General features: G+C 45.5%; 1 protein-coding gene across 8 annotated transcripts in view; it reads right to left on the bottom strand.

Annotated features, from left to right (window-relative positions):
- The window catches only part of atp8a2 (ATPase phospholipid transporting 8A2), a 696,532-nt gene that overhangs the window by 172,161 nt on the left and 497,924 nt on the right, over window positions 1-26,447 (bottom strand). The gene's annotated exons all lie outside the window — the stretch shown is intronic.

The raw sequence follows: 26,447 nt of genomic DNA on the forward strand, positions 1-26,447 counted from the left end.
ATTGGAAACAGAAATGTAAAAGTAAAACAAAATTTAAGACTAAAACAAAATAATTTACAAGCTCATCTGCTTTAAAATTGGGAAATACTATGGTACTGAAGGAAATTGTTGACCCATATAGCTTGAAACAACACTGATTAATGTTAAGCATAAAATATGAGCCAACAGAAATGTTTTGCAAAAATGGATTTCATTTTGGAAGTACTGTACACTTCCAAATAAAAACAATAGCTAGCAATGTATAATGCTAGCTCATTCCTCCTAAACAGGCCAAGTTAGAGAGAAATCCAAATGCCAGGCCTAGATTAGCCCTGGTCCTTGTAACCGACAATGTCTTTTGAAGATTGCTGGGATGCCAGAGATTCATGAACTGCATTCCGAAAGCCCCAGTACCAGATACCCAATCACGATCCTGTGAACACAGTGCAGGGCAATACAAAGTGATCAAACACACACTGGCTGATTTATTTTTGTTTTAGTAAAAATGACAAGTGTATAAACAATCCATGCAAGGGACATCTTTATCCCAATTGCACACAGGTTTGTGTTTTTTTTTTAAATACAGTTTTTGGCATTTTAAAATTTCCAGATAAAACTTCCTTTAAACACCTCAGTTTTTCCAACATATTGAGTTTAATTCATTGAAATAACTAAAATTTTCATTGGTTTCTCAATTGTCATTTTACACTCCGTGTTTAGCTGTAGGATGTGATGTTCCACAATTCATTTTAAGATAGGTTTGATGTTCTACCAGAACACCTCACCAACAAGGTTGAGTTCCAGACTTCTTTTCAATTATGGTAAAACCCACCCTGGCTCACTTATGCTTGCCAGTGTGAAAGAACTGCTGCAACAACTCAGATTGCCACTGCAGTGGAACAATGTAAAACATATGAACAGATAAAATCAACAACAGGAAAACACCAGCTGGTCCATCGTATGTCCCACACTGTCATGATGCAGCTTATCATGACATCCCCATACCCCGCACCAACCAGCCACACAATTTCTTGGGAGATGCAAAGAAACAGGGAAAAATTCCTCTCTGATCCTTGAACACGATCAAACATGTTCAGGAGAGCATAGTAACTGGGAGACACGTCGCCTAATACCTCACCTACTTCTTGATAATAGTTCAAATGCCAGCACAATTAAGTTCGCCAATTTGAAACCATCAATGGCTGTTTAAATACCAGCGTAATTATATAAATGGTAAAAACAGAAAATGCCTGCTGCCTGTGTATTTCTGTGGGAATTTTTAAACGTGTCTAATGCCTGGATATTCAGGGGCCATTTGACACCAATGCACTCTGTCAGACACCAAGTATCTGGTATCAGTCTATCCCCAATGTGAAAGTCTGGGCAAGCCACATGTCCAATCAGTGACAAATGCTGTATGGCTAGGGCTTTGTTCTGTGTATCCGTTGGAATAGATCTTCTGACATACAAGCAAGCCTACTTTTTATGATCCAGTTTTTCGACTTCACAATACTGAAGACTACAACAGTATTGATAATAAATGTTTGCTTAATTTGTCTGTCAAATATTTTCATTGTTATTGCTTTTAATTTGGAAAATATTAACATTCCATTACATCCTTTTAACTGTAAGAGTCAAACAAATGAGGTACACAAAGTTAGAAGTTGCAGCAACTCATGTTTGATAGTCAGTTTGAATGGTTTGCTAAAAATACTCCAACTGCAAACAGGATAGTTTTAGCAATAATTGTTCAATGAAGTACCTATCTTATTGTGGGTCATTAACCTGTTCAATTTAAGTTTTTAAACGTGCTCTGTAATTATTATTGTACATCCTTGACTACGCAAAATTGGCCTTTCCCATCATCAGAGCTGCCACCTAAAGTACAGTATCACTGAAATAATAAAATAAACCCTGCAATGAGGAATTTATGACACTGTATGGCTATGAGTCAATTCCAAGGCAGCAATCAAATCAAATTCAAACTTCACGTGCCGGAAAACCAGAGATTTTTTAACTGTCCAAACCTCAAGATCAAATAGCTGCCTTAAATTCCTGACAGCTATCTAGTATTTAACGGAAGTTTTAAAAAAACGGTTGACAGTGACCAATTTGCTTGATGTTGCAACGTTTCCATTAAGATAGTGATAAGTAATGAAGGAACTGTGCATGGATTGCACAGGTTCCTTCAGACACGGAATTACAGAAAATTCACTATCCTCCAACATTACAAAAGGAGAATCAAGTAGCTTTTTTAAAATTTCTTTATGGGATGTGGGCGTCACTGGCAAGGCCAGCATTTATTGCCCATGCCTAATTGCCCTTGAGAAGGTGGTGGTGAGCCACCTTCTTGAACCGCTGCAGTCATGTGGTGAAGGTACTCCCACACTGCTGTTAGGGAGGGGGTTCCAGGATTTTAACCCAGCTACAATGAAGGATCGGCGATATACTTCTAAGTCAGGATGGTGTGTGACTCGGAGGGGAACTTAGAGATGATGGCGTTCCCATGCGCCTGCTGCCCTTGTCCTTCTTGCAGAGGCCGGTGTCGGAAGCGGCAGGAGAGTGCAGTGAGTATTTAAACTCACTTTCGCGGGCCTTTTTTTCCCCCAGAGACTTACCAATCTCACAGACCGGCGGCGGCGTTCCAGAGCCACGTCATGATTCAAAAAGTGACACGGGCAAGATGAAACAGCTGATCGGGCTAGTACGGCCAGGTGAGTATTTATATTACTCAAAAGTTTGACAGTTAAGGTTAATAGTTTATAAAGTTTAGCAGGTCTTAATTTTTGTGATTATAGTTTCTAAGGTCTCTGTTGTGTAGTGGGGAGTGCTAGTAAACAAGGGCCCTTGAGTATATCATTTAATTGTAGTGTAATTGGTGGCATCGATTTGATTTAATTTAATTTGAATTAATTAAAGGGTAAGTCATGACAGCACAGCTCGGCCCTGTGGCATGCTCCTCCTGCACTATGTGGCAAATCAGGGACACTTCCTGTGTCCCTGGCGACCATGTCTGCGGGAAGTATATCCAGCTGCAGCTACTGGCAGACCACATTGCAGTGCTGGAGCTGCGAATGGATACATACTGGAGCATAGCTTAACCTAGTTGGGTATAGGGGGTGGGATAAGGATAAGGGAATTGTTAAGATAGTTGTTTTCCCTCGATGTGCCGTGTGTTCCCCATTCCCTGTATAAGTATAATAGTATTATTATGACTCTCTTGTAATTTTTGCCTGTAGAAGTGTACACTAATCATTTTCCATAAGATTGTATCAAGTTTTCCTCTTCAATAAAATCTTGGTTTTGTTTGCATCCAACCACCTGTCTACTCGAGTTTTCTCTGTATCGCTGCCTGTATCCAAGTCCGGTGTCCAGAACCCAGGGGGCGAGCGATTCGAACCGCTCAAAGAAGGTAGTCAGAGGCAAAGCTGACTGACCCGAACACGCCTGTGCAAAACCCCCCTACAGTAGTGTAATTGGTGGGATTGATTTGATTTAATTTAATTGCAATTAATTAAAGGGTAAGTCATGGCAGGACAGCCCGGTGCCATGGTATGCTCCTCCTGTGCGCTGTGTGGGAACTCAGCGACACTTCCTGTGTCTCTGACAACCATGTCTGCGGGAAGTATATCCAGCTGCAGCTACTGGCAGACCGCATTGTGGTGCTGGAGCTGCGAATGAATACATACTGGAGCATTCGCGATGCTGAGGACATCGTGGATGGCACGTTTAATGAGTTGGTCACACTGCAGGTAAAGGTTGCACAGGCAGAATAGTAGGCGCAGGCAGGTAGTGCAGGGGTTCCCTGTGGCCATCCCCCTCTCAAACAGATATACCACTTTGGATATTGTTGAGGGAGATGGCTTATCGGGGGAAGGCAGCAGCAGCCAACTTCCTGGCACCATGGGTGGTCCTGCTGCACAGGACGGGAGGAAAAAGAGTGGGAGAGCTATAGTGGTGGGGGATTCTATTGTAAGGGGAATAGATAGGCGTTTCTGCGTCTGCAAACGAGACTCCAGGATGGTATGTTGCCTCCCTGGTGCAAGGGTCAAGGATGTCTCGGGGCGGCTGCAGGGCATTCTGGAGGGGGAGGGTGAACAGCCAGTTGTCGTGATGCATATAGGTACCAATGATATAGGTAAAAAACGGGATGAGGGCCTAAAAGCTGAATATAGGGAGTTAGGAGGTAAATTTAAAAATAGGACCTCAAAGATAGTAATCTCAGGCTTGCTACCAGTGCCACGTGCTAGTCAGAGCAGAAATAGAAGGATATTTCAGATGAATACGTGGCTAGAGGAATGGTGCAAGGGGGAGGGATTCAAATTCCTGGGACATTGGAACCGGTTCTGGGGGAGGTGGGACCAGTACAAACTGGACGGTTTGCACCTGGGCAGAACTGGGACCGATGTCCCAGGGGGAGTATTTGGTAGTGCTGTTGGGGAGGGTTTAAACTAAAATGGCAGGGGTTTGGGAACCTGTGCAGGGAGAGAGGAAAGGGAAGCAAGGATAGAAACAAAAAAGACAGGAAGGAGAAATGCAAAAGTAGAAGGCAGAGAAATCAAGGGTGTAAATCAAACAGGGTCACAGTAAATAATAATTCTAAAAGGACTGAGAGTGTTAAAGAAACAAGCTTGAAGGCTTTGTGTCTTAATGCGAGGAGCATTCGTAATAAGGTGGATGAATTAGCTGCGCAAATAGATGTAAACAGATATGATATAATTGGGATTACGGAGACATGGCTCCAGGGTGATCAAGGCTGGGAATTCAACATCCAGAGGTATTCAATATTCAGGAAGGACAGGCAAAAAGGAAAAGGAGGTGGGGTAGCATTGCTGGTTAAAGAGGAGATTAACACAATACAGGTAGACTATCCTTTATCCGAAAACCTCGGGACCAGCCGAGTTTCGGATAAAGGAGAATTTCGGATTTCGGAAGGTGGGTCGGCGGGGGTCCGCGGGGGGTCGTGCGCACGACTTACGCTGACGTTCAGCGTAAGTCAGTCGGGGTCGGGGCCGGCGGGGTACGCGGGGGGGGGGGTCGGCGGTTGTCAGGGCTGGCGGGGTCCGCGGGGGGGTCGGGGCTGGCGGTTGTCGGCGGCTGGCGGGGTCCGCGGGGGGGGGGGTCGGCGGTTGTCGGGGCTGGCGGGGGGGTCGGCGGTTGTCGGGGCCCGCGGGGGGGGGGGGTCGGCGGTTGTCGGGGCTGGCGGAGTCCGCGGGGGGGGGGTCGGCGGTTGTCGGGGCTGGCGGGGTCCGCGGGGGGGGTCGGCGGTTGTCGGGGCTGGCGGGGTCGGCGGTTGTCGGGGCCGGCGGGGGGGTCGGCGGCTGGCGGGGTCGGCGGTTGTCGGGGCTGGCGGGGTCCGCGGGGGGGTCGGCGGTTGTCGGGGCTGGCGGGGTTGGCGGCTGGCGGTTGTCGGGGCTGGCGGGGGGGTCGGCAGGGGGTCGTGCGCACGACTTACCCTTTATCCGAACTTCCGCAACCGGAACCCTCTAAAAACCGAAGGTTTTTTCGTTCAGCGTAAGTCGTACGCACGACTTACGCTGAACGAAAAAACCTTTGGTTTTTAGAGGGTTTCGGTTTTCGGAAGTCCGGATAAAGGGTAGTCTACCTGTAGTAAGAAAGGATATTAGCTCTGATGATGTGGAATCTGTATGGGTAGAGCTGAGAAATACCAAGGAGCAGAAAATGTTAGTGGGAGTTGTATACAGACCCCCAAACAGTAATACTGAGTTTGGGGATGGCATTAAATGGGAAATTAGAGACGCGTGCAATAAGGGCACAGCAGTTATCATGGGTGACTTTAATCTACATACAGATTGGGCTAACCAAATTAGTAACAATACTGTGGAGAAGGAATTCCTAGAGTGTATACGGGATGGTTTCCTGGACCATTATGTGGAGGAACCAACTAGAGATCAGGCCATCTTAGACTGGGTATTATGTAATGAGAAAGGATTAATTAGCAATCTTGTTGTATGAGGCCCCTTGGGGAGGAGCGATCATAATATGATAGAATTCTTAATTAAGATGGAGAATGAAGTAGTTGACTCAGAGACTCGGGTCCTGAATTTAAATTAACGAAACTACGATGGTATGAGGCACGAGTTGGCTCGGGTGGATTGGGGAATGTTACTTAAAGGGTTGATGGTGGATAGGCAATGGCAAACATTTAAAGATTGCATGGATGAACTACAGAATTTGGTCATCCCTGTTTGGCATAAAAATAAAACAAAAAAGGTGACTCAACTGTGGCTAACAAGGGAAATTAGGGATAGCATAAGATCCAAGGAGAGGACATATAAATTGGCCAGAAAAAACAGCAAACCTGAGAATTGGGAGCAGTTTAGCATTCAGCAAAGGAGGAGAAAGGGATTAATTAAGAGGGGGAAAATAGAGTACAAGAGTAAGCTTTCAGGGAACATAAAAACTGACTGTAAAAGTTTCTATAGATATGTGAAAAGAAAAAGATTGGTGAAGTCAAGCGTAGGTCCCTTGCAGTCAGAATCAGGGGAATTTATAATGGGGAACAAAGAAATGGCAGACCAATTAAATATATACTTTGGTTCTGTCTTCACAAAGGAGGACACAAATAACCTCCCAGAGATGTCGGGGAACATAGGGTCTAATGAGAGGGAAGAAGTGAATGAAATCAGTATTTGTAGGGAAATGGTGTTAGGGAAATTGACGGGATTGAAGGCCGATAAATCCCAGGGCCTGATAATCTACATCCTAGGGAACTTAAGGAAGTGGTCCTAGAAATAGTAGATGCATTGCTGGTAATCTTCCAAAATTCTGTAGACTCTGGAACAGTTCCCATGGATTGGAGGATAGCTAATGTAACCCCACTATTTAAAAAAGATGGTAGAGAGAAAACAGGGAATAGAAGATAGGAGCAGGAGTAGGCCATTCGGCCCCTCGAGCCTGTTCCACCATTTAATGAGATCATGGCTGATCATCCAAATTCAGTACCCTGTCCCTGCTTTCTCCCCATATCCCTTGATCCCTTTAGCCTTAAGAAATATATCTAACTCCTTCTTGAATATATTTAATGAATTGTCCTCAACTGCCTTGTGTGGTAGAGAATTCCACAGGTTCACCACTTTCTGGGTGAAGAAATTCCTCATCTCAGTCCTAAATGGCTTACCCCCTATCCTTAGACTGTGACCCCTGGTTCTGGACTCCCCCCACCATCGGGAACAAATTTCCTGCATCTGGTCTGTCTAGTCCTGTTAAAATTTTATCCGTTTCAAAGAGATCCCCTCTCGTTCTTCTAAACTCTAGCGAATATAAGCCTAATCAACCCAATCTCTCCTGATACGAATTATAGACCGGTAAGCCTGACATCGGTAGTGGGGAAAATGCTAGAGTCCATTATAAAAGATGTAATAGCAGAGCACTTGGAAAACAGTGACAGGATCGGACAAAGTCAACATGGATTTACAAAAGGTAAATCGTGCTTGACTAATCTACTGGAATTTTGAGGATGTAACTGGTAGAATAGATAAGGGAGAACCAGTGGATGTGGTGTATTTGGGCTTCCAGAAGGCTTTCGATAAGGTCCCACATAAGAGATTACCGTGCAAAGTTAAAGCACATGGGATTGGGTGTAAGGTACTGACTTGGATAGAGGACTGGTTGGCAGAAAGGAAGCAAAGAGTTGGAATAAACGGGTCTTTTCCGAGTGGCAGGCAGTGACTAGTGGGGTACCACAAGGATCGGTGCTAGGACCCCAGCTATTCACAATATATATTCATGATCTAGACGAGGGAACTAGATATAATATCTCCAAGTTTGAAATGACACAAAGCTGGGTGGGCGTGTGTGCTGTGAGGAGGATGCAGAGAAACTCCAGTATGATTTGGACAGGTTGGGTGATTGTACTGCATCTGCCATATGTGGATAAATGTAAGGTTATCCACTTTGGTGGCAAAAACAGGAAGACAGATTATTATCTGAATGGCAATAGATTGGGAAAAGGGGAAGTGCAACGAGACCTGGGTGTCCTTGTGCACCAGTCGCTGAAGGTAAGCATGCAGGTGCAGCAGGCGGTTAAGAAAGCAAATGGTATGTTGGCCTTCATAGCGAGAGGATTCGAGTACAGGAGCAAGGATGTCTTGCTGCAGTTGTACAGGGCCTTGGTGAGACCACACCTTGAGTATTGGTCACCTTATCTGAGGAAGGATGTTCTTGCCATGGAGGGAGTGCAGTGAAGATTCACCAGACTGATACCTGGGATGGCAGGAATGACAAATGAAGAGAAATTGGGTCGATTAGGCTTATATTCGCTAGAGTTTAGAAGAATGAGAGGGGATCTCATTGAAACTTATAAAATTCTAACAGGACTAGACAGACTAGATGCAGGAAGGCTGTTCCCGATGGCGGGGGCGTCCAGAACCAGGGGTCACAGTCTAAGGATAAGGGGTAAGACATTTAGGACTGAGATGAGGAGGAATTTCTTCACCCAGAGAGTGGTGAACCTGTGGAATTCTCTACCACAGAAGGCAGTGGAGCCCAATTCATTAAATATATTCAAGGAGGAGGTAGATATATTTCTTAAGGCTAAAGGGATCAAGGGATATGGAGAAAAAGCAGTGACAGGGTACTGAATTTGGATGATCGGCCATGATCTCATTGAATGGCGCAACAGGCTCGAAGGGCCTACTCCTGCTCCTATCTTCTATGTTCTATGTCTATATTAGGTAGAAGAGGTTGCATGTTTGGGAGGTGCTGCCGAAAAAGCCTTGGTGAGTTGCTGCAGTGCATCTTGTAGATGGTACACACTGCAGGCATGGTACGCCGGTGGTGGAGGGAGTGAATGTTTAAGGTGGTGGATGGGGTGCCAATCAAGCGGGCTGCTTTATCCTGGATGGTGTCGAACTTCGAGTGTTGTGGGAGCTGCACTCATCCAAGCAAGTGGAGAGTATTCCATCACACTCCTTACTTGTGCCTTGTAGATGGTGGAAAGGCTTTGGGGAGTCAGGAGGTGAGACACTCGCCACAGAATACCTAGCCTCTGACCTGCTCTTGTTGCCACAGTATTTATGTGGCTGGTCCAGTTAAGTTTCTGGTCAATGGTGGCCCCCAGGATGTTGATGGTGGGGGATTTGGTGATGGTAATGCCATTGAATGTCAAGGGGCAATGGTTAGACTCTCGCTTATTGGAGACAGTCATTGCCTGGCACTTCTGTGGCACGAATGTTACCTGCCACTTATCAGCCCAAGCCTGAACGTCGTCCAAGTCTTGTTGCATGCGGGCATGGACTGCTTCATTATCTGAGGAGTTGGGAATGGCACTGAACACTGTGCAGTCATCAGTGAACATCCCCATTTCTGACCTTATGTTGGAGGGAAGGTCATTGATAAAGCAGTTGAAGATGGTTGGGCCTAGGACACTGCCGAGGAACTCCTGCAGCGATGTCCTCGGGCTGTGATGATTGACCCTCAATCACCACAACCATCTTCCTTTGTGCTAGGTAGGACTCCAGCCAGTGGAGTTCCCCCCCCCGCCCCCGATTCCCATTGACTTCAGTTTTACTAGGGCTCCTTGATGCCACACTTGGTCAAATGCTGCCTTGATGTCAAGGGCAGTCACTCTCACCTCACCTCTGGAATTCAGCTCCTTTGTCCATGAGCTCGGGAGCAGAGTGGTCTTGGCAGAACCCAAACTGGGCATCAGTGAGCAGGTTATTGGTGAGCAAGTGCTGCTTGATAGCACTGGCGATGACACCTTCCATCACTTTGCTGATGATTGAGAGTAGACTGATGGGGCGGTAATTGGCCGGATTAGATTTGTCCTGCTTTTTGTGGACAGGACATACCTGGGCAGTTTTCCACATTGTCGGATAGATGCCAGTGTTGTAGCTGTACTGGAACAGCTTGGCTAGAGGCGCGGCTAGTTTTGGAACACAAGTCTTCAGCATGATAGCTGGGATGTTGTAGGGGCCCGTATCCTTTGCTGTATCTAGTGTGCTCAGCCGTTTCTTGATATCACGCGGAGTGAATCGAATTGGCTGGAGACTGGCTGCAGTGATGGTGGGGACCTCAGGAGGAGGTCGATATGGATCATCCATTTGGCACTTCTGGTTGAAGATGGTTGCAAACGCTTCAGCCTTGTCTTTTGCACTCACCTGCTGAGCTCCACCATCATTGAGGATGAGGATATTCATGGAGCATCCTCCTCCCGTTAGTTGTTTAATGGTCCACCACCATTCACGAGTGGATGTGGCAGGACTGCAGAGCTTTGATCTGATCCGTTGATTGTGGGATCACTTAGCCCTGTCTATAGCATGCTGCTTTTGCTTTTAAGCATGCATGTAGTCCTGTGTTGCAGCTTCCCAGGTTGGCGCCAGAGCTGCACTGAAGTCTCGGTGAACCACCAGTACGGTTCTAAAATATATAGATCATCTATGTCCCGGGGCTGACTCTTGATCGGAGTTGTTAGTTTATCTAGGCTAGAGCAGTAGCTCGAGCTCTATAATTGGTTAAAGCATCCCTGATTGGGGAAGAGGGTGGAGGAGGTGGAAAGAGTAAAAATTTGCCATGGCTCTTGATCACCATCGCCAGCCAGTGACCCCGGTTGTAAATTGTATTTGTTCAGAGTTGGGTAAGGACAGGATTAGCCTCAGTTGTGAAGCCCGCCCACCCCGCCGCCGCCTAAGTGGCACTCTGCGAGGACACACAGATGAAGAATGGTCATTTGGGTAAAGTACTGGAGGGCAGCTGCACCTCAGTACAAGGAAACAAGGAAAATGAAGAGAATCAAGTTCTAAAATCAGCTACCAAATGGACTGGATCAAACTCTCAATAAATATTTTCAGAAAAGTTTTATTCCATGATGCAATTAGTCATAGCAGTTTATAACCACAATGAGTTATTCTAGGTCAGTTAAGGGTTATAGCACAATCCTCATGCTGGCTGACAAAGAAGTTATAAAAAGTAAAACATGTTAATTGGATGTGTTTGCAAATCCATTCTGCATCAACTGTCGTTCTCCTAAAGACGGAGGTAGAAAAGCCTCTGAAATTTTGATCAAAAAGTATGAAAACCACCATTGGTGCTTTAGTAAACCTATATTGTATGCCAAAGCATGTGTTCAGATGAAGGAATGATTCATTAGTACTGGTGACATGACATTTAGTGGTAATATTTCATAATTTTTTCTGTCTCCAACTTTGGTAGGTGGACAGTTGATGCAGAGTGGATTAGGTTCCCTTCAAAGTTGTGTGTATTCCCTTCTCATGACTGCAAGAGCTGTAGTTCAACAAACTGTTTGGCAACATGCCCTAGAATTCTCAGAGATGCTTTGTTCTGATGTTTTACAGAATTGAGCCCTGACAATGGAAGATTTGGGTACCAGTTTCCTGTGCATTCCTTACTGGTATCTGGCCATTTTTGCATTGCCCCCTATCTACTTCAATTTTTTTTTAGTAAAGTCTTCAGCTGGCATGGCCCCACACTTACGAATACTCTCCGTAAACCACTCTCTCCCCCAGCTACCTCTCTCTCCGCCAGCAATAGACTCATCAAAATCTAACTCTTTGATCTGGACTCGAGGATAGATGCATTTCAGAATGGTTGGATGCTGGGATTTTTGTTTAACACTCATATTTGCTAATTAGGAAATGGTGTGATTTAACGAATCATAGGCCAGGAATTTTAATACAGTGACCACCACTTACAAGTGTTAGCACGTAAGTTGGCTGCCTTCTTTCTCACAGTAAAAGTTCCTGGATTGTTTTTCTCACCCACCCCCAAAAACCCAATAATCTACAAGTGAGGAGTAGTGGTGAGCAGAAAAAGCTAAAAGTTTATTTAAGTAATTGTTCACCTTAACTTCTAGTTTTTACTATAGAATTGCTTCAGGGACTAGGACAAAGAGATTTCCAAAACATATTAACTAAAAATAATAAATTGGAGTGAGCAAATTGAAATAATTCTATAAGTCATAACTTTAAAAGAATTTCTATTGGTTAAATGTATAAATAGATAAGGCAGCAACAGAGTCGGGAGTGATGTGTGCAGCATGAGTGATGTGGACCTGCCCGGACCCGCGTACCATACATGGTGAATACATATGAATGAAGTTTACAAAGGCTGCACTCTTCGAGCAGAAAGTTGCACAGCTTGAGAGTCAACTAGACACATTCTTCAACATTCGGGAGGAAGTTTTCTGGAGCAGATGTTCCAGAGGGTGGTAATGCCACAGATTGCTCGGAGTACACAGCTGGTAAGGGAGACTGGGTGACCATCGGCAGACAGGGCAGGAAACAATAGGTGGGGATAGGGAGGGAATAATCTGTGGAGCTGGATTTGTCCACCTGTTTAAGTAGCAGTGATGTGGATAAAAAAGGCAACACAGAGAAGGGTAACCATGAGCGACTACAAGGCACTGAGGAGCAAATGGTTATCCATGGGGAAACAGTACTGGCAGTAAGAATAGGTGATTGTGGGGAATTCTGTTGTCAGCGGGGTAGATAGCTTCTTTGTAGACTGTTGGGGTAAAGGAGAAGTCTTGCCTCCTCTCAAGCGGACCCCCTGAGATAAGGGGTCGACACTTGCCCTATAGCAACCACGAATTCACCAGACGGACACCTTGGATAAGTTTCACGATCTTTATTCATGCTTATGCATAGGGAAAATCTCAGTCTCATCCCAGAGAAAGGATTCTTCCACCGAGTATCAAATACGTACAGCAATTATACCGTAACTTGAGGCGTGAACCCCTCGTGCACCCTCCTTCTACGATCATTGATTGGTCTACAGAATAGGCGAAGGGCTGTGTCCATTCGATGCCCCTTATCAGGGAGGTTGCTGAATGGTTCACAGAAACCCATCTTCACAGCATTCGCGGACTAATTTATCTGTTCCTGCTCTAGACAGGAGTGCTTACCTCATCCCATCTGTATGTCCTACCTTATCTTAAGCAAGGACAAAAAGATCAGCTTATTAGTTTTACGGTTCCTGTCTTATCAGGGTTCTACATTCCTAAACAAGGATAGGAGACAAACGTATTTTCCACTAATTTTAATTCTAAGAAGTTATAGTTACTTCTAACTTTTAATTCTAAGAAGTCATTTTTGTCCCCTTACATAGATGTGATCCAGATTCAGAATGGTACCTTGTTTCCCAGGTGTCAGGGTTTGGGAAATCATGGAGCGAATACAAAATGTTCACCCTCCCATTCCAGAACCAGCAAGGAGGGAAATTCTAGATTATGGAGCAGAACCTCCAGGGTAATAATCTCTGGATTATTCTAACACACGCTGGACCAGATAAGGAGAGAAAGATTAGAAATGTCAACTCGGCGATGGTAAGATGGCGTAGAGGGGATGGTTTCAGATTCCTGGCACACTCGGACCACTTTTGGGGCCAGGGAAGGATGAACAGACAGGATGGCTTTCATCTAAATCAGAGAGGCACCCATATCCATGTGGAAAGAGTACATAGGGCAGTGGGGAAAGATTTAAACTAGTTAGGAGGGTAGGTGGGTAAAATCCACACAGGTGGTCAAAAAGTGAGAGAAAAAGACTAGCAGGGCATAAAGGAAGGATGGGGACAGTTATCCAAATAAGATTTTTGTACATGAATGAATGTAGCATAAGAAATAAAACAACTGAGTTAGAAGCACAAATTCAGCTTAAAGGGTATGATGCAGTAGCCATTACAGAGATCTGGCTATATGATTGGGAGATAAATATGCTAAGCAACAGAAAGGACAGGATAATAGGGAAAGTACGAGTAGGGACATTGATGAGAAGACACAATTACAGCAGTAGAAAGAAGGGATTTCAGTAAGGGAGATTAGGCAGATGAAACACTATGGTAGAATTAAGGAACAGCAAAGGATGCAAGACTCTGGCAGTTGTCCACAGAGCTCCAAGCAGTAGTGATATCGTTGGGGGATGTATAAATGCGAGATTTAGTGATGAGTAACGAATCAGAATTAAGAATCTAATGGTAAGGGAACATCTTGCAAATAGTGACCATAATATGTCAGAATCTGATATTAGGTTTGAGGGAGTAAAGGAAGAGTCACATTTTTCACTATACAGCTGTTGCAGAACTCTGACTCGTGACCGTGACATGTTTAAAGCAAATCTCTGCAGTAATTAAATCCTATTAATATACAGATGTGAAATGAGGAAGCTCTCAAGACTTGATCACAAAATTGTGCTTTTACGAGAACTTGGATCTATCCAAAGTAGCAAAATTGAAAATATGTCTCAATGGAGTAGAGATGAGTGTTGGGGTTGGGCGGGTCGGGCTAAAATTCGTTCAGCTTGGAGGAAGGAGCATGATCCATTTCAACAGTTGGTTTTGGAAGGTGGCATTTCGGCAGGGGACTTGCTCAGGGCGGGGAGGGGGGACATGAGCTGTAAGTTCACTCAGTGTAGGATAGGAGACAGTTGTAATCTAGCTCAGTGGGACGTATTGCAGGTCGAAATCTAGCACAATGCTAGGTGAAGGGGAAAATCAATTAGTTAAATAACAATCGGTTGGGTTCTTTACATCTAATGGATACGGTCAGAAGCATGAAAACTGATTTCCATCTTAGTGACATCATCCTTATAACCTATCATTGGGTTTTTGGATGAAACATTTAATACAAGTGTTATTTATATTATCAATACTGTCTTCCCAGCTGAGATCAGCACAGATGAGTAATTGAAGTCAAGACTTGATGGGGGGGATTTTAACTCGGGTGTGGGATGGTGTCATGTTATCCGAATTTCGTGTTTCCCACACGAATCTAAATGGATGTGGGCGATTGATGCAATTTTAACTGAATTGGCCAATTGATTTCCAACGTGTGGGAAGCCTTTGCAAATGGGTTTTTCAGGACTGAAAGTCCCCTCCGATGACGTCATCATTGCTGCTGCATTGAAGGTCCACAGCAAGCCTTGCTTCTTCTGCAGACTGCCAAGCTTCTTGACTGTGCAGTGTGAGGGAGCTGCAGCAAATATGGCAAGCAGGAGGGCCAGATCAGCTCCTCGCTTTGATGAGGTGGCATTGCAGGCATTAGTGGATGGGGCTAGGGCCAACAGGGAGGTGCTCTTCCCTTCATCAGGGAGGAAGAGGCCTCCCACTCAGACCAAGGCAGTGTGGATGCAGGTGGCTGAGGAGGTCAACTCCTTGGGAGTCACCCGCAGAACCTGGATACAGTGCAGGAAGAGGTTTCATGACCTTCAGCGCACTGGAAAAGTGAGTATGAATTTCCCATCACCCTCAATCTGATCCCCATTGCCTTTCCTCACCAGCACTCAGCTTTAGCAATCTCTTCCTCCACATCCCACTTGACACTGACATCCATGCACCCTTACCCATTCCCTCTCTCTCTATGCTCACATTCACATAACTATTCAACCATGCAGCCCTCACACTCCCTATCACTCTGATGCTTTGAACACAACTGACAACACACAGGGAGGGCCCTTGGTCTTGCAACCTCACTCCATCTTTGTCTCCTTCTAAGTATCTATGCTATGTAATCTCTACACTCACTCCTTCATTCTCACTCAACCTCCACTTGTCTCCCTCATTGCAGGAAAAGAGAGCCCACAACAAGAGAGAGCGAGCCGACAAGAGGAGGGCCACCCTCATTAGCCCACTTGACCCCTTGGGAGGAGGCCGTCCTGGAAATTATGGGAATAGAGGATGATTCGCCCGTGAGGGACGGACAGACAGGTTTAACACAGCAAGCTGGTGACAGAAAAGTTTCCCATCTCTCTCTTCGACATTGCATGAGTTGCTGATAATGATTGTGAAGCTGCAACAGATGGACTTATGAGCATCTGCAAAAAGCTATGTGCATGTAGCCTTTGCATCACATCTGTGACTCTTTCCTTTACTCCCCCACAGGACCATCACAAGCATCCGTCCCCGCTAGCCAGGAGGAAGAGGCTGAGCAGCCAGACTCCTCAGAGGAAGCTGCAACCTCTGAGGGCGCAGCGTCAGCAGAATTCAGCTCATCCAGCACCAGCGCAGACACTCACACTTCGGTGGGACTTTCAGGACATAGAGTAGTAGTAGTGTTGTCACCTGGTGTATCGCAGCTCACAAGTGAGCATCAGTAGATTGTGGAGACAGGGACAGCAGTGGAGAGTCCTAGTTGGAGGGCGCAGGACTCTGCCAGCTTGGCTCAGCAGCATGTCGGCCCTCTGCCTCTGGGTCCATCCATAAGATCAGAGGTGATGGAACTCCAGGCACAGATGCAGGAGTCTCTGGCAAGTTTTGTCTCTCGGGTCGCTGCGAGTGTGGAGCGAATAGAGGAGTCCATAGCGAACATGAGCAGAGCCTTTGTGGAGTCATTGGCGCATGAATGCATCACCACGGAAAGGATTGCTACCTCCGTGGTAAGGCTGGCTACCATAGAGGAGAGAATGGCTACGGTAGAGGAGAGGATGGCTACGGCCATGGAGGAGCTCAGTCGCCAGGGTATGGAAAACATGGTCTTTGTTCAGAATAGAATGACATCTCTTGAGGAGCGATGGGCATCTATTGAACAGAGAAACCAGACCTTCATGGAAGCCCTTCTGAGTAGGGCTGCCATTGCAGATACGGGTCTCCATGGCCCCCCTGATGTGCAGCAAGGTGCTCTCCAGCCACTTGCAGGAGCTGAGGGGGACCTGACCCATGAGAGGGAGGTTGGTGGCAGACCTCAAGGAAGTGGGGGCTCCTCTCCAAGCGCTCACACTTCCATGCCACTGCAGAGCCCTCGGTCAGAGCCCCACCGGAGTCCACACCCAAGTGAGGTAGACGTCTCAACCCCTGCACAGCCGCAGGAGCAGCAGACTGTTGACGAGCCCTCACAGGCTCGCAACCCCAGAGGACGCCCGCCAAAGGTGTCGAGACAGGAGCAGCAGGAAAGTGAGCAAGGGGCCTCCACATCTGCTGAAGCCACAGGGGAGGCACCATGTAGGAGCACGCGTAAGAGGAAAATTCTGCACAAATAGTCACAAGGGTAGTCACTTGGCTGCAATTTTGTGTTTATTGCAAAAATGCCATCACGTCATTATTGAACATAAAAATTCCGATGGCAAATGTTGCAGTTGTGGTGTCTGTCATTTTGCTATTGGGACTTCCACATTGAGGCCTTAGGAATACTTGCAACTGTCAGTATGGTGGTCAGAGTGCTTGGAATCCTCTGGTTCTTGGCCAGTGTCAAAGCTCTGGTAAGAATCAGCGAGGCAAAAGTGTTTGATTGACTAGGCTAAGCAAATCTGGCCAGGATGAGTGCATTCCTTGCATGCCGGGCAGCAATATTCTCGCGTAATGCTGCCGCTGGTTGATGGGCCTCTGCAGGATGTTCGTTTTCGCCCTCCTCCTCCTCCTCCTCTGAGGAGGATATGTGAGGAGCCACTTGGTCCTCAGGAATCTGCAAGCCACGACGCTGTGCCATGTTGTGAAGTGCACAGCAAACCACGACGATTCTGGAGACCCTGGCTACCGAGTACTGTAGGGCTCCAACTGATCTATTCAGGCATCTGAAGCGCATCTTCAGCTGGTTTGCTCGATAATGGATCTGGTGGAAATGTGGCTGGAGTTGTAGCACTCCTCAGTTTCATTGGCTGGCCTCCTCAATGGCGTCATTAGCCACGTCCTCAGGGGATAGCCCTCGTCTCCAAGTAGCCATCCGTTAAGTTGGTCTGGCGGACTGAATAGCGGAGGCACACTAGACTGGCGCAGTATGAAGGAGTCATGGCAACTGCCAGGGTACATGGCACAAACATGCAAAATCTCCTTCTTGTGATCACACACCAGCTGAACGTTGAGGGAGTGGAAGCCCTTGCAGTTGACAAAAATACCTGGATTGCAATGGGGTGCCCTAAGGGCCACATGTGTGCAGTCAACGACACCCTGCACCCTTGGAAAGCCTGCCAGATTAGCTAATCCAGCCGCTTGCGCCGTGACACTTGCTCGATCCTTGGTGAAATGGATGTCATTGCGCGCGAAGGCGAAGAGGGCATCGGTTACCTGCGTGATGCAAGTGTGTGCGGCCACCTGGGAGATGCCGCTGATGTCTGCTGCTGATCCATGGAATGAGCCCGAGGCAAAAAAGTTGATTGCGGTGATGACTTTGATGGCCACTGGTAATGCTTGTCCACCTGGTACTCTGGGCAGCAGGTCTTGCTGTAGTATTGCGCAGATGTCAGTCACTACCTCTCGCGAAAGTCGGAGCCGCCTTTGGCACTGCTGCTCAGACATGTTGAGGTAGCTGACCCTGCGTCTGTAGACCCTGTTTGGGGGGTATCTCGTGCGCCGACGGGTTTCCAGGCGCTGGCCCCTTCTGGTCTGTGCAGCTTCAGGTGGGTAAGCAGTAGCCTGGCGCTCCTGCTGGTGCTGCTGTTGTTCCTGATTCTGCTGCTGCTGTTGTTCCTGGTTCTGCTGCTGCCGCGGCTGGTGCTCGAGCTCCTCTAATGCCCAGATGGGAAGGAAATAAATGGCTCCCATGCTTCTGGTATATGCCTCCGTTGAGGAAGCGCTGAGTGAAGGTGGCGAGAGGGGTTTCCCAGGAGGTCACACTGGAGATGGGTGGAAGGCTCCAACCTTCCACAGGTGTGGTTAAGCCTTCTAAAAGTTGCCACAGACCTGAGACCACTAAGTCCTGCCACCTGCAAATCATAGCTGATCAAATCTCCTCTTTAATGGTTGACCTGCAGTTGATAGTCAGCAATCCAATAGTGCTCCCGCCAGGTTTCACATTCGTATTTCCCACCAGGCATGTTTCACATGGGAAAAGGGTTAAATTCGCAAGGGCCTTTCAAAATAGGATTGTAGAGGCCATTTAGTGGTTGTTAAGGGCCTTAACGACCAGTCCCGCCTGTTGGATGTGGGACGGAGTCGGGACCATCAGACACGACTGAGTTAAAATTGCTCGGAGTCGAGAACCAGGCTGGGGGGGGGGGGGGGGGGGTCCCGCCCACCAGTTTTTGCGATTTTAACCCCCCGCACGCCTCCAAGCCTGCCACCACGGCTCAATGAAAATCGAGGCCAATGGCTCAGTTACATGCCATCAAGTCAAGGGGTGAGCCACCACAGACTTTTCATTCTACTGCAGGGTCCAGTGCAAACAAGTTCAATGGACAATTTTCTTCCCACACATTGTCAATATTTTTATTCCCCAAATTTCTTAGAATGCACTCAAAATATGTAAATATCAACAAACAGAATTTAACAACTCTGTCTGAGTATTCTCTAATCATTAAAAAAAACACATCAACATTCAAACTGGTTTTATGTGACTGAAGCTTCCGGATTCTGAAGTGACATATGAAGCAGCAACTGCTCCATGAAACTTTTTCAGTACTTTAAAAGTTAATACTTATTAAATTTTATGTATTACAATCAGTATTGATTTGTAGGCTTCAGTGTATAATGGCCCAGAGCTGCTGGCCTCATTTCATTCTCAGTACTTTATTATGCAACACTTCCTATTTCCTGAATTTTCCCCAAGCAATCAGTCAACTAAAAATCTGTAAATATGGTCCAAAGCATGGTGTGTGGCTTATGTTAATAAATCATACCACAGACTCTTCCATGTGAAATGTTGTTGTCTTCTGCAAGATACATAAAAAAAAAAGGAAACAAAGTAATTGAAAATCAAGGGATCATTAAATTTACTTTTCAAACAGCCTTTACAACTTGTAGTGCCTTCAACTCCCAAGGCACTGCACAGGAGTATTTTAAGACAAAACATTTCTCACCAATCCACATAAGGATAAATTAGGGCAGGTGACCAAAAGCTTGGTCAAAGAGGTAGGTTTTAAGGAGCGTCTTAAAGGAGGAAAGAGAGGTAGCGAGGTGGACAAGTTTAGGCAGGGAATTCTAGAGATTAGTGCCTAGGCAACAGAAGGCACGGCCACCAAAGGTTGAGCGATTATAATCAGGGATGCTCAAGAGGGCAGAATTAGAGCAGCGCAGATATCTCGGCGGGGTGGAGGGGCTGAAGGAGATTACAGAGATAGGGAGCGGCGAAGCCATGGAGGGATTTGAAAACAAGGGTGAGAATTTTGAAATCGAGGCGCTGCTTTAAAGACACATTGTAAATAAGCTTATGCCATGCTGGTGGAGATACTTTTTTTTTCCAACACCATCTCATTTTAATTATTTTATCTCCTCCCAGCACCCTTTAGTGTCAGCTATGGCTCAGTGGATAGAACTCTTGCCACTGAGTCAGAAGGCTGTGGGTTCAAGACCCACTCTAGAGACTTGAACACAAAATCCAGGCTGACACTATAAAGAATCATAGAATAGTAGAAGGCCATTCGGATCATCGAGTCTGCGCCGGCTCTTTCAAAGGGCAATCCAGTTAGCCCCACTCCCCTGCTCTTTCCCCACATCTCTGCAATTTTTTCTCCTTCAATTTATTTAATATATAATCACCTATAGAGTTGGGATGGGGCTTCGAGGGGATAATGGATACTGCACTGATAAGAATGGCAAAACAACACCATTGCAAGTATGAAACAATGGGCTCGATTTTCATTGTGCCATGGAATCGGGATTGGAGGCGTGCGGGGGGTTAAAATCCCGAAATCGGGGGTCCCGACCCGATCCCGCCCCCAACCCGCCTCCATGCCAGTTTCAAAGGAGGCAGGTACCCGCCCCGCACTGGGACCCACCTACCCGAGGCGGGAAGGGATTAGTGCCAATTAACTGCCTGTTAACAGGTAGTTAACAGGCAATTTTTAGCCTAATCCCTATTTTTAAGGTTGAACTGTGGGATTCCCGACGGCTCCAAACCACGGCAAGTTAGAGTCGTCGGGCCGTCGGGTTGAAGGGCTTGGAGGGGTCGAGAATTCGGTGTTCAGGTGAGTGATGCGTGCATGAGTGCAAAGGTAAGTGTGTTTGGTGTGTTTAAAGTGATTAAAGAAGTGTAAATGACCTTTTCTTACCTTTTCAGCCTTCCTTCCTTTAGGTTCCGCGAGTCCCTCATCTCACCGGCACAGAAAGCAGAATGGCTGCGAACTGTCAAAAGTGACAGCCTGCAGCTTTCTGTGCAGGAGAGATTTCTAACTGAGTCTGTGGAGAAGGACTCAGGTTAGAAGTAAGACTGTCAGTGTTTGACAGCGTCAAACAGCTGTGAAACACTGATATTTCATCTGTCAAAACCTCTTGACAGATTAAATTTCAGTCTGTGACGTCACCTGTTGCCGGGTGGCTCTTAATTGGCCTGCTGAGCGGGCTTAACAAGGTCAATCAAGTTAAAATTGCGTGGATTGGCCGCATCTCGATGGAGGCGGGACTACAACCCCGAAAGTTGTAGTCCCGCCTCCAACCCGACTCCTGAATGAAAATCCTGCCCAATGTGTATCAAGGCTGTTCTACTCCACAATTGAAAGTATCTCCCTAACATTCTGCACAAGAGTTCTGAGGAAGGTTCCTTCCTTGACTGTTAACCAATCTTTCATTCTGATGAAGAGTACACACACGAACTGTAGACTGTCTGTTCTCTCGACTGATGCCGATTCACCTGCTGTGCGTTTCCAACTTATTTCTGTTTTTACTTCTCTTTCAGACGCTGACTGAATAAGTCACCTTTTTTTTTTTTTACCTCCTCTTAATCACCAACAAACACAAGGGGCTGGATTTTACCTGCCGAGACGAGTTGGGGGCGGGACTGCTGCCTTCCGGGTTCTAATCCCGCCCCCAGTGACATCCGACGCACAGACGCTATTTTCCCGATTGGCCTGGTTAAACCCGCCCTGCAGGCTTGCTGGCCAATTAAGGGAAAGCCGGTGTCATGCCATCAGTTGATGGTTCATGTCCCTTTTTTTTTTAATAAAAGGGACATGAACCATTTATTTTTGACAGATAATTTGACAGTGTTTGACAGTATTGAGGTGCTGTCAAACACTGACAATCACTGTATAAAGGTGAGCCCTTGCACCCAGACTCTCCACTGACTCCTTAGGATAAAACAGATGGCAGCTGCAGGTGAGGGTACAGAAGCGATCTGTCACTTCTCCTAATGAGGTGAGGTCACACAAACACTTCAAAGCTTGTCATCTACAGAAAAATCTAAACACATTAAAAATGACTTTCCCAACATCTCCTTATCTCTGATACTCACCAGTGTCCCATTGGATTCTTCACACCACTTCTGCAGCTGTCATCTATACACAAACATTACAACAGACCCACAGCATGCCTCACTTACCCTGGCGGGGTTTCCCAGCCTCGGGAAGCCCGCAGGAGAAGTCTCAAAATAGGAAAAGACCAGTTAACAGGCAGTTAAGTGGCTATAATCCTCTTCCCGCCGCTTGGAGTCGGGTCCCTGCCCAAATCGGGGACCTGACTCCCGGGAAGATTGGTTGGAGGCGAGTTGGGAGCGGGTTCTGGACCCGCTCCCATTCTTTTTGATTTTCCCAGCAGTCCCGCCTTCTGGTAAAATCCAGCCCAAGGTATTCGAGTTATGGACATGAGTAATCGTCAGTGAATAGACATACAAAAAAAAGCCTGAAATAAAAACAGAAAATACACAGTAGGTCCATCTGCACCTCTAAAGAGAAAAGGTAGGTTAATGTTTTGGGTATAACTTTGAAACAGGGAAGGGGGTTGGGGCAGGACAACAGGTCACAAACATTTTCACTTCATTCCCCTTTATTATGGGCCTTCCTATAACCCACTTTTGTCTAATATCTTTTACCAACTAACTGATTTGATATTGAGGGAGTGCTGCACTCCCAGATGGCCTGGAGGTGCCATCTTTCACATGAGACGTTAAACTGAGGCCCCATCTGGCCACTTGAAGAGCAGGTGAGTTCTCCCCGATATCCTGTCCAACATTTATCCCTCAACCAACACAACTATAACAGATTATGTGGTCATTATCACATTGCTGTTTGTGGGAGCTCGCTGTGCGCAAACTGGCTGCCGCGTTTCCTATGTTACAACAGACTCCACTTCAAAAAGTACTTAATTGGCTGTAAAGCGCTTTGGGACGTCCTGAGGTCGTGAAAGGTGCTATATAAATACAAGTCTTCCTGTCTTTCTTTGGGGCCTGCTCCCCCAAACTATGACACCTTGCCACAGCTACCTTTGGACACAAGTGCTGAAGTAGTGGAGTCACAGGAGCATTATCCCTGCCCCCTGTATTCTATTCATTAAAACAATGCTTGAAGCTGCAATGTCTTTACGAAAAAGTGTTTGATAAACCTTTCCTTGTTTTGTGCAAACACATGACACAACACCTGTATAAACTGCATCAAAACAGATCACTCGCACATGATTTGCAGAACATTTTTTCACAAAAACATTGCCCTTTTACTATTCGGGAAATAAGGCATGTGCCTATCTTTCCCACGGAAGACAATAGTAAATTTTAACTTTAAAAAGATATGTGCCAAGGGCACCAGTAACTGGTAAGATGTGGATTTATATCTACAATTTCCCATAGTCTTAAACCAACCTTAACCACAAGGGGAGGCAGGGAAGAGAAATATCACACAGTTATCTGTTTCTAGCAGCAAGTCAGCTCTACAATATTTTGTAATTTAATTTTTTTGTAAATAAATATCCATTTACAATGTGATTAGTATTGGCGATTAAAACATTTTGTGCCTTGAAGCAGCAAAGTACACTTTGTCTTGCCATTATAGCCAATACAAATAGCAGAAATAGTACTTAGCACTGAGTTTTCAACCAGGCACTACATTAGTATTAATGATGGAAAGAGAGCACTTTTATCCTAGTTCGACAGCAGTTTAGAATGTTGTATGCGGGTGGAGTGCAGATATAATTGGCTCAGGGGTCAGTGACTAACACCGGCTGAAGCTTCATATTTACAGATTTGTGCAACATACTCGCAGGGCTAGCAGCACTGGGAGCAGAGGTAGCGCTGAAACTATTTTTCAAGGCAGCATTTTTATGTGCCCTGTCAAAACAAACAGAAAAATCTAGTTATGCACCAACTGCAGCATAATTTATTGTACCTCATGGTCATACATAATGCAAGCCTGCATTATTAAATTACGGCACTAAAAATGCTATCTGAACAGCACACTATGCTGATTGTAAGCATGCAGCAGGAATTCCTAACATTGGAATCCAAAGTCTAAAATAACTAAACATCTTCTCCACAGCAGAGACTGTTGCACGGTTTTGATGTTGAGCAAAGGAGCAGCATTTAGCACTCTGGTTAAGGACAGAGTAGTGGGCTATAAGCCCTTTATTCTAAGCACACACAATTTATCAAAATCTTAAAATGGTACTGTGGTTGGAAAGACAAAAATGGCCCATGACTGCCCTTTAAAGAAGATTGCCAATTCCATATTGTTGAAATTCCTAAAGTATCCTGCTAAACCACTGAGTTTCATACTCTATTTTCAACCCATCAATACGTCTGCTTATTTCCATGACATCCGCTGCCTTCATCCATACCTTATTCCCTGTTTCCCAATGCATTCAATTCAAATTCCTCTGTTATAAATGCCTCCACAGCCTCGCCTCACCCGACCTCCACGACCACCTCCAGCTATTTGACCCCACAGCCTCCCATGGTTAACTATTCCAAAAGCTGACCACCCTCTTAGCCTGAAATTACCCCACTTCAACTTATACTTGTCCCCTTGTTCTACTATCCCACACCAAATCAAATATCTCTGGCTGACCTGAGCCGTAATAATTTGAATACATCCTTCGTATTACCTCTCAGTCTTTTCTCCAACTAGAAGCATCCCAGTTCCGACTCAATCTTGATATACTTTATTCTCTAGTCCCCTAATCATTCTAGTAGCTCTTCTCTGCACCTTTCCAGCTCAGCTATAGCTATGTCCTTCCTGCAGTGAGGATTCCAGAACTGCACATAATACTACAGGTGCAGCAGCCTGACCGACGCTCCATGCAATAGGCTAACTTCCTTTGATCGACACTCTATTCCTCTTTTTATACAAACTAACATCCCATTTCCTTTCTTGACAGCAGCTAGACATTGGTTAAATATCTTGAAGGATTTATTTATTAATAGTCGATCTCCCACTGCATTGCACATGAGGAGTCAAGATCAGTTAAAGCAGGGTTAGAAGGTATGAGTGAATTACACCAGGGTAGAGATGAAATTCAGTCCCCATCTTAAAGTCAGACATTCTGTCCTTATTTTCATATTTCCATTATAGATTCGTATGTCCACATTTAAAATGGAAACTGCCTATGTAAAGTTCTCACACTGTAATTGGATCCTCCCACCACTGTGGCACTGCAATGTCTCCACGAGAAGAAAAATCTAATTACAGTTTCTGTCGACAGTTTCTAATATATATGTGGATATAGACATTTATAATGGAAATAGTTAACAATTTTTAACATATTATAGAATGATTTCCACATTCTATTCCTGTTTTTTCTTTGCCATGTTTTCCATATTACCCTATAATCTGCTTATTTTATATTCCTAAATACATGACTTTACATTTATCTACTTTAAATTAAGTTTGCCAATTGTTAATTCATCTCCCCAAGCAGTCTAGTCTCCCTGTAGTCTGACCCCATCTTTCACTGAACTAATCACGCCTGCTATTTTGTTGGCATCTGCCAAACTTGAAATGAAACTACCAACTCCCACTTGTAGGTCATTTATGAAAATGTTCAAGAGTACATATCCCAACACCAAGTTGTTCCATTGAACCCTGAACATTTCACATTTGCACAGATTCACTACTTAGGGAACACAGGAACAAAGGAACAGCAGTAGGCCATTTTGCCCCTCAAGCCTGTTCCGCCATTCAATGAGATCATGGCCGATCTGCGACCTAACCCCATATACCCACCTTTGGCCCATATCCCTTAAAATCTTCGGTTAAAAAAAAAATCTATCAATCTCAGATTTAAAATTAACAATTGATCTAGCATCAATTGCCGTTTGCAGAAGAGCGTTCCAAACTTCTACCACTCTGTGTGTAGAAGTGTTTCCCAATTTCATTCCTGAAAGGCCTGGCTCTAATTTTTAGACTATGCCCCCTAATCCTAGAATCCTCAACCAGCAGAAATAGTTTCTCTCTATCTATCCTATCTGTTCCCTTTAATATTGTGAAAACTTCGATCAAATCACCCCTTAACCTTCTAGATTCGAGGGAATACAACCCTAATTTGTGCAATCTCTCCTTGTAATTTAACCCCGGAGTCCAGGTATCATTCTGGCAAACATACGCTGCACCCCCTCCAAGGCCAATATATCGTTCCTAAGGTGTGGTGCCCAGAACTGCTCACAGTACTCCAGGTGTGGTCTAACCAGGGCTTTGTATAGCTGCAGCATAACTTCTACCCCCTTGTATTCTAGTCCTCTGGATATAAAGGCCAGCATTCCATCCTACTGTCTCACCGCAATTTGATCCATCTCAGCACACTGCCACCAATACTGTGCCTGCTAATATTTCACAAGCTTTACCAGAATGCATGTAAACAATAACTACATTTTTGCCTCTATCTACATCCTTAATGACTTGATCTAAAATTTCAATTAAATTTGTGCATTC

Source organism: Somniosus microcephalus, chromosome 10, assembly GCF_052327205.1.
Source record: "Somniosus microcephalus isolate GS21.2 chromosome 10, FLI_Smic_1.0, whole genome shotgun sequence".
NCBI lineage: Eukaryota > Metazoa > Chordata > Chondrichthyes > Squaliformes > Somniosidae > Somniosus > Somniosus microcephalus.